This window comes from Photinus pyralis, unplaced genomic scaffold, assembly GCF_008802855.1.
Source record: "Photinus pyralis isolate 1611_PpyrPB1 unplaced genomic scaffold, Ppyr1.3 Ppyr1.4_LG8, whole genome shotgun sequence".
NCBI classification, from domain to species: domain Eukaryota; kingdom Metazoa; phylum Arthropoda; class Insecta; order Coleoptera; family Lampyridae; genus Photinus; species Photinus pyralis.
The window spans coordinates 8,915,146-8,925,389 of NW_022170819.1; positions in this window are offsets into that span (position 1 = coordinate 8,915,146).

The following is a 10,244-nucleotide window of genomic DNA, read 5'->3' on the forward strand; positions in this document are numbered from 1 at the left end:
ACCCTTTTTTTCTTTTTCTTTTTGTTTGTTTGTTTGTTTGATTTTTTTTGGTTATTGGTTTCGGTAGTTTAAGAACTGTTATCAATATTACTAGACATATTTTTTATTTATTTTTAACTCTATTGTACTCTGGCAAGTTGTAAAATGTTGTTTTTGCTCTGAAATTGGAAAGGTTATGTCTTTCTGTTGAGCAAATAAAGGATTATTGTTATTATTATTATTAACCCTCAACAAACTTAACCGTGGTAATATTTTACATTACAAGTCCTTACACGTTTCCATACAGGATAATTAATCAGTAAAACGCGATGAGATTTAATAAAAATGAGATAAGATATTGGTCTTTTGAGCCGAATCAAATTTATTTTCCTCTTTTGCTATTTCTTGTAGATTTGGACCTGTAGACCACAGATCGGCAAGAATTTTGTAGGTGATATTACCAAGTTTCTTTGGAAATCGGTTTTTTGTCGCTAACTTGTAATTTAGCGAACCATTCCTGAAAGCCAATCAACCGCGAAAAATTTATTCACACATATAATTAATTACATAAAAGCGAAGACCCTTTGTTCTTCGTGAATCGTGACACGGTCTAAATTTAACAAACCAGAACAGGTGCTGGCGCTCCGAAGGTTCCCCAGCTAATCCGGCTTCCCAATTTACTTCATTCATGGTTAAGGGTTAGATATAGGCAAAGTGACGAAAGAAAGATAGTGTATTTGCTTAGTATGATCCTCTCGCATGGTATGATGCCGCGTAAATTGTGTCTGCACGAACTCAACGTAAAACAAGCTTCTGCATAAATTAGGCACGTAGTAGTTTGAAGTTATTAACCAGCTGTCAGTGCGTGTTTTATATTCGTAATGCAAGTCATATATTCATTACTGTTTTAGGCACATTTAAGGATATGCTCTAAATATTTGAGTTTTCGTCTGAAATTGATTGGGTAACGTGAAATAGGGAAAAGTGTAGGTCCTCAGTCGCGCCCTTGTGGAACTCCTTCGCCGATATCGATTTACCTCCTAAAATAATTGACACCTGGCGAACTTTTCAAAGCGTTGCACACTTTCTGACAATCAAACCTCTAATTTCTCAAGTGCTCCACGCCAAAGAGTTCGAAAAGGTCAACATTTTTCTGATTTCGACTAGGACACTTGAAATGGTAGTAAAAGCACTCGGTACAAGTTTTTACTTTGTGTAACGGTGTCAGATACGTCTATATTTAAGTGAACCAGAATACTGCTATCTCTAATAACTTTATAAAGAGTTTGATGAATCGCTTGGTCACCGTTAACAATGATAACAATGAACAATATTATGAAAGTAAGAACGGATGCTATTATTGCAGACCACTTTAAAGGTGTAAGAAACAGGTTCGATAAAAGAAGCACTCGAAGCGCTATCAATGAGGTGTTCCCCCTCGTACGCCTAACAAGATTATGCATAAAAAATAAACAACACGAAAAAATAATACGACAAGAAATCCAATTAAATTTGTAATTTACTAGTATTTATTTTTTAATTACTTGAAAATAAACTTTTACGTTAATATTTATATTACCAACAAAGAACATGATTGCAAAATTTCGCAAGTCATAATTTAATTTAAAATGCGAAAATGGTTGTATGCAAAAACAGTAATAATGAAGATAAAAAATTGTTAATAATCACGTTTATTATGATATGTGGGAACATGCGATGAGGTTAGTCCAGTTTGCTTTAATGGGCGTTCGGCCTACATTCGTACTGTAATTTTTTCACGATTTCTAGTAGATTATTGCTACGCCATTTGCGCAAATCTGCTTACGCGGAGACTTCTGATGCTAATAACCAGCACGTTTTGCACCAAGAGGACGTTTTTTGGTTAGGTAGATGTGGTCTTTACAATTATGTACATTTTAGATCATTTTCTACTCTAGTTTTGATGTCTAGTTCTTGTCTATTCCGTAGTGCAAGTCTCTGAAGCATATATCAGCTTCAGAGACTTGCACTACGGCGGTTTTTCAGATACTAAAGAAATATTGGAGGTTTTAAATACAATGTTTATTTATTCTTGGAATATTTTTCAAATAACTTCGGCGATTCTGAAAATGGCTTTAAAGATCTTTCTGAATATCTTACGAAATTATTAGATGTGGTTTTCAAAACTAGACATTTTAGGTATTTCAGAAATTTGCGCATCCTTACAGACTTCTAGTGACTACCCATGTTTAGGTTTCTCTCCTCTCCTCTCAGGATTCTAAAAGATACGTCAAATGGATGTATGATTTTTTGAAGAAATTTTGTTACTTAGATTTGGAAAGCAGTTAAAGTGATCCAAATATGGATATCCGAAAAGCTTCTGTGAATAGATTCTGAATAATGCTAGATATAAAGGGTGAACATTTTGTCTGGAACCCTAGATATATCTTCAAAACATTTTTTTAAATGAAAGTTTGCTACGAATCTACGTTCTTTAAATTTGTGGCCAGTGCCGTACTTCTGCATATCTTTTTTTAATTACAACTACTAGTTTTAGTTACATCTTTTCAAAGAATACACTTTTTTCGATATAGCAACATAATATTATAATTATTACATAATCAAATTTATGAGAAAAACTCAAATTAAGGACAATTGTTGTGTTAATTAATTTTATAATTTTACTAGTTTGCGTTGGAAAAAAAGTTGTTCTTTTGTTTGTTATGTCAAAGCGATTTATTATATCAAAAATCATTAGCAATTTATATATAAATCTATACAGGGTGCCTTCTATGTAGGGAATATAGTATATATTTCGGTAAATAACGACTGTAACGCAACATTTTTCTGTATAAGCGTTGTTTTCCGTTCTATTTTATTCAATTTTATTCAACTTAATGTCGCTGCATCTTATATCAATGACGCATAGCCTGATGGGTAAATAACCCGAAATCGATCGCTTTATAGAAAAACAATAAAAACAAATTTGTGGTTCTTTTTAATACTTCAAATATTTCAAAAAAGACAAATAAGTATCGTATAAGAAACCTATAACTAGGATAGCCTCTAACGGCAAAACAAACAACTATTGGTGATACTGATAAGAAATCTATACTAAGATAATAATTAATTTACTATAGGAGTAAATGCACACAAAGATGGGGACCGTCTAATACATTTGTTGTAGTATTTTGAAATTAACAATGGATTTTTTAAAAAATTCCATAAATGTAAAAAATAAAGAAGCTAGATAGAGTTAAACAATTCGGCACTAAAATCGGAAAAACTAAAAGGTGTACACAAAAACGTTTACTTTACTGGTCTAGGAACGTTGGAAAAAATGACAATTCAAAAATTCCAAAGGAATGAAACACTTTTACACTAAAAAAAAACGTCGTTTTTAGATTTGCTTACTTTAAACATGAACGTTAGCGTGGAGATGAGACTGAAGGCAAACGTAAACATAGGCATGGGCACACACGTAGCCGTAACCGTAAGATTACACGTAAGCACAAATGTCAGTTTAAACGTAAACGTACACACAAGCGTAAACATAAATGTAAAGGTAATCGCAAGCGCAAACACAAAGCTGTTCTCTCCTCGATAATAAATAAATAATAATATTGATTCTAAATATTCCAATTTGGTGGAAAATAAAACCAAAATCATCGAGAACGCAAACTTAACCGCAAACGCGCGCACAAATTGACACACATGCGAGAACGCAAGGAAACATAATGCAAGCGCAAGCGCAACCCCAAACGCAAACGGAAATGCAAACGCAAATTGAAACTCGCGAACATTTAACCCTGTTTTCTTTAGAAAAATCAATACTCGACAATTGAAAAGGAATTGATTGCAAGTCCAGAAAGTTCAAAGCAATGATAATAGTAATAATTCAAAAGGAACTAAATAATAAAATTAAATTTTTAGAATTATTTATTTTTAACATAAGATAAACCCGACCATAAGCATAAACGTAGACGTAAAAGAGAACGTTAACGTAAACGAGGACGTAAATGTAAACGTGAGTGTGAACGTAAACCTTAACACATTATCGGTACGTATCCGTATACGTGAACGTAAGCACGAAAGTAATTACTCAAAGTAATTAGTGGTTGCTAAGGAAGGTTAACAACTGGAAATAAAAAAGAACCCCCCCCCCTCCCCCTTATAATAATTTAATAATTAACGAAACCAAAGAAAAATGCTTACCTCCCAAATAAACGATATTGAAGAAAATCAACAGAAGGAAAAAGAAATGCAAACGCTGTAGCTACCGTGCAGTAAACACGGCGCCACAAACTCACAATCAAAGTCAAAATTGAAAACGGCGAAAAGCAGAAAACCAAAAATGTAGGCCCTTTCAAATTAAGCGTTTGCCTTTTATACAACTCCGCAAAATGGGGAAATGGTATACGGGAAACCCAAGCAGCCGGCGTATTCCTTGCGATACGTTCAGAATCTTCTTTAATTAATTACGTCCTTCCCAGACGTCTTAAAAGTACGGGACCGGTGTCAACAATCAAGTTTTGTAAGGGCGCATCTCACGAATGTAATCTCGACTTAATCGTAGGCTGTTACTGTAACTCAACTAGTTAATTACGATTAATCATACTTATGCAAATGGCCGGGGTAAAATTCCAAAATTCTGTAAGCCAATTAACACTCATGGGCAATTGGAATTCGCAGGTCATCTATCGATATCTACGTTACCTGCATGGTTTCGACTGATTTTAAGCTCGTCGCAACAAAAACTTGCTAATAACAGCTTAACATGGTTGAAATTCTAAAATATTCATTTTCCTCGTTCTCTAAATGATAAGGATTCTCGGACGAAACAAAGACGATTGAAATATCTTGAGGGGAACGGTTGCAAATGGTGGATAATTGCAGCTCTTAATTACTGTAACGGCGGATGAAACGTTACCCTAGAATTGAAATCAATTACCTGTAGCTTCTTTCTTCGACTCCTAGAACCAACACAAATACTTTCAACACGACACCTTTGTAACGACGCGCCTTTTTATACCGGGCGTTCATACACAGACTGGTCATCAAAACAGGTGGAAACTTCGTTACAGAATATTACGAAAAGTCCACCACAAAGAAAAATTGAAAGCTATTCTTTTTTCGCCCTAATTCGGGAAATTCAGAAAAATTTCGTAAAGTTAGCAATTCCAAAAGTGCAAAAACACACAAAATCTCCACTAAGAGCTTTTCTGTTGATGGCCTTATGCTTATCTTCTAATTCTTTTTGGGTGGTGGTCTTAGCCACGTAATGATTTGGTTTTCCGTGTTCTTTTACTTTCTTCATCGTTGATTTTCTTCTCCTTGTCAAAAATATACTTTTCTTTCATCAGGTAGTCAGGAATTTGTAGCAATTAGACCATGAATAGTGCATGAATTGAAACGACGCAATTTTCGGATGAGTTCCAAGCTCAGAAACTACAATCAATGTTGGTAGCAAGTACAAGTTCTGTCGAAATGTTTTTTTACAAAGTGGACAGTTTGACCTAAATACCAAACCGAACGCAAAATCTCCCAAATCTCTCCGATATTAATTTAATTGTATTCTACACGTTGCCGTAATCGCCTTTTATCATCATAATCAAGCATCGAGCAACAATATATAAAATTATGGTAATGTACACACATATTCAATTACCTACCATTTTTATAAGGTTATGTTAAAGGTTAGAATGTACAAATCAAATATGAAAGCGCGGACTTTACAAGATTAATCATGTTTTGATGATGGTGCATCGACGACACAAAGCGGCCTCAAAATAATATGACTAGGCGATTTTAACGAGATTTTTTATAGATTAATTAGAAGCTTCTTCAGGAGGTGCCATTATATTGGTAAATAGCAACTCTTTAAAAAGATAATCACCAATTTTGGTCGGTCTATCGTTTGTGCGTTTTTTTTCTCTCATCGGTCTTGTTGTATGTGACACAATTTTAATTGTGAGACGAGTTTCGAAACGGTTTTAATCTTTTTTCGATTATCGCTACAGCATGCCTTAAAACGTAATTATTGCAAACAAGATGGAGCGTTATTGCTTGCGAGAAATAATAGGTACAAGACTACGAAAACCATTTAAAATTTTTAACATTATTAGTGTTAATCAAGTGGTTAGTTTTGAATTTTTTGTACGTAATCCGCTAGAAGCGGAAGCTGCGGGTGCGAGAGCGAGAGGTAGCCGAGAGCCGTGAGGATGCATCGCTTTAAGGTAGCGTGAGTAGAAAAACAGCGGGAGCCTCTAAACGATTCACGATTCCATTCTTTGTAATTAATATTTAGCTAAAGATTGAAGTAACCGCATGATCGTAATTAAAATCTAATATTGACTTCCAGAACACACGCACGTACAGTACAAGTTATCGTTACGTGCGCATTACGACTTATAACTCATATTTGCCACTTTACGATCGCGACGATATTTTATTTACATAAATCGCTTCTAGTAATCTGAAAAACAATTTTAAAAAGAAGTAGCAGTTACATGAATAATAGTCGAGCAGGGAACTGTTAGACCACCTTGACTAATCATCATTAGTTAACAAGAAACGATTGCAAAATTCAGGTTGAGCACTTTATTAGGATGATGTTCCTTTGCATGCTAATTAATTTTTTGAAATGGCAGAGATATTTGCCGATCATTATTTTTTTCCTATTTTGAGATGAGATTATGGTTCCATATTATTATTTTCCCATTTATTTAATTATTTAATAGGTTGAATTTTTTACAAACTTTTTTTATTCCAGAATTTCGATTGATTTCAACCACTTTATTTAATACTCGATTTGTCAAAATTTAATTTTAATAATTATTTATCAACTACTTGTTATTTGCTTTTGAGATCTAAAACCCTCAGACTGACGGAAGGAATTAGTAGTAATAGTATTAGGGGGTTGAACCTCTTTTTTGAAATATAATTTCCACTTTCTAAGTGAACTGTAAAATGCTTTTGCAAAATTATTAACTGACCAATTTGTCTGAAATTTGGCTTGGCTTTCTGAAATACCTACTGACCAAATCAAATGAAATAGTGAAATGGTTCCAATTTACATTTCGATTTACAGGATTTTCTATTTCTCGTTCTCGAGATTTCTAAATAACTGAATCATGTTCGTGATCCCGGTCTTTGTGAATTACCGTATCCAATTACAATTCCGTTTAATTAAAAAATTAGCATTATGGAACCACTAAATTAGACGTCCTCTTTATTGAAATTTGAGCAAACCGGGGTTCATCGGTGGGAAAATACATGCAATACAAAACGGCTTGGAATCTGTCTAAAGGTTGATATCTTTAAGAAACCATAGATTCAGATTTTCCTGAATAATAATCCAATCAACTACACAACTACAAATATCCAACAATTTTTCTTAAAGACGTTCAAACCTTACATTTGACATAAGCCAATCAATATCACAGTACCTCGTAAGCAGAATGTCGTTGTAGATAACGCAGTTGATAAAAAAAAAATCCGAACGAACTCTATATAACGACAACGATTCTGACAATTAACTGATGGAGTTGTAAATTGAAACTTTTCCATCGGGACAAATCTCTCGGTGAAATTTCCGGTGAAAGTTCTTTGGGGATAGTGTCTGAACGATTAATTTCTGTGTTTAGTTTATTAACAAGCCGGATTCTTTTTAACCTGAATTAAGTAACGCGTTTTATTCACGCCAAAAGATTTTTTTCACTGTGTAGCGTTAGGGTTGTAAAGTAAATTCGGTCTGGGATTATCTTATAACTCAACCTTTTCAACAATACCAAATTTGTTACAATCGGTCAAACGGTTAAGAAGTTAAAGCATGCTATTGCAAAAACAATTGACCCCATCTTTGCTTTTGTTTTTACGAAAATGATAGATAAACTGGTTCTCTTTAAAAATGTGAAAAAAGAATGTTTAGTTTGTTATGCGAAATTGAAAGAAAATGCAATTTTAAAATTTAAGATGGCAGTTACGCCCTCTGGTGGTCATTTTTAGAACTTGAAAATATTTTCCAGCGATTCTTCAAAACCGATTTACCCAATAACTTTTTTTACTCCTAAGTCATACGACGAACGGTTCCCGAGATATGGCCGAGGAACAGTATTATTGGGTCACCCGGTACATTCCGAGGGACTCCGATTTAAACACGGTGAGGTAGAAGTAATTTCAAACAAAACAAAATTAAACAGTACGAACGAAAAGTAAATATACGGAAAAGCTAGATAACTGAACGTATGACAAGAAAAAATGGCAAAAAGGTCCCCGCTAAATGAAGCGTATACCTTATACAGGGTGTAGAAATGGTTTACGCACCATATGGATTTCAATGGTAATTTTTTTTATTTTAAAATATTTTCTCCCCTGATTATTTTGGGTAGATTGAACAATTCTGCGTTTATTCACGTGTCCATTTCTAATTTTTTGTTGTAGGAAATCGGAGAAATTAAGGAAATTATAAATTAGAATTACAGGTATCAATCTAATTTTTGTTTCAATAATTTCACGGCACCAGCGATTTTAGTAAGAATCACCTTCGTAAGGAGCTTCATGAGGAAGTATATTAATTTTTAAACTACCATTAAGCAACTAAAATCGGCCAATCATTAATTTAACAGAACTGAAATCATACAATGATAATTTTCCCTCCTCTTCAATGGAAGAAAGCCTTCGGATGCTGAATATTATAATTAAAATATCTCTACGGGAAAGGCTACAAACGGAAAATTAGTCTACAGTATCTTGATTTCCCTATCGTCGGACAAAATGATGCTATAAATTAAATCAATTATCCTACCTTCTATTTCCAACTTCTAGAAAATAAATAAATAGGCCCTGAACTACAATTATTTCTCGTTATGAAGCGCCCGTTTGAGTTCGTCGAAGTACCGGGTGTTCATTGAAGCTAGCAGATTCCATCAATGTACGGTGTGTCCATTAATTCTGATATAATTTCTGTACGAAAAGCTTAAAGGATGCTCGAGTAATATTTAAAGAGAAACTTGAGAGGAACAATTAATTTAGGGAAAATGGATGAAACTGTGATCTTGGAGTGGAGGAGAAAGCTGAAAAGCTTGAAAAACTTAATTAAAAGGAATTAAGGGGTAGCACCAATGGGACATGAGGGAATTATCTGGAGAACTTGAGAGAACTGAAGAGAAATCTGACGCAAAATGACGAGGGGAATTGAAATAATTTTAGAACCTAAGAAGAGCAAGAGAACTTCAGGCGGAATTGAGGAAAGCTCGAAGGAAATACGAAAAGTATTTGAAAACTTGAGAGGTACTTCAGGAAAACTTTTAAATGAACTTTAGACATAAAACGGAAAGGAAACTAAGAACTTGAGAACAGTCTTTCATTTCAGCTTTGTGTACCGACATCAAGAACTACACACTGTGGCAACGCCAAAATAAACCTCCCGTTACAAATTGAAAAATAATTTGTTTCTACTCATTACATTTTTATTTGGGGCGAGTTTCATATTCACTCTTTATGCACTTTAAAAAAACTTGGTATTAATGTAAATACGGAAAACTAATAAAACTATATGTTGACATTATATTAGAATGTATGCAGAAATGTCATGCTTAATTATGGCAAACGGTTTACATTTCTGCAAAAAGTTGTATACTTAAAAAGGTCTCCCCTACGAACGTTTTGCAGTGGTTTCAAGGTCCCATAAAGTGCAGCGCTGCTTTCGAAAGGGCAATACCCCTGGCAATACCATATCAGTGATTCATTTGTAGTCAGATAGTGGAAGATGTTTAAAATACAACATGCTCATCAAAGGTACGAAAAATGCACTTCGTGTGCATGCAACGTGTGCATGCAATCAAAGCGTTTGGATATTTTCCCATCAAGTGGATCTAAGAATCAGATGGCAAAGTTTTAAACTGACGAATACAAGGGCACTGGTGAGAATTCTACTGTTACAATTAACCACGGCTATCTCAGTAGTGAATAAATTTTAATCTTTTAATCTTTTAATTGGGAAGGCACCCATTTCCGTCACTTGTAAAAAAATGTCGGCACCGTCTTCGGTTGCGAGGCCGCTTTCGATTCGAACTTTTAATTAGCAATGAAATCTTACTCCATCTCCAAATTGGCATACACAAATCACAAAATTCACCTTCGTAGTTCGTTTAACGCATTCACAATACGTAAGTTCGCTCCAAAGGTTTGGCTGAGAAATCAATGCCGCGCTCCCCCCAGATTTGCACTTATATACTCGCCTATTGTCTGTCGCAGCTTAAAAAGCAGAATAGAAATTATACTAT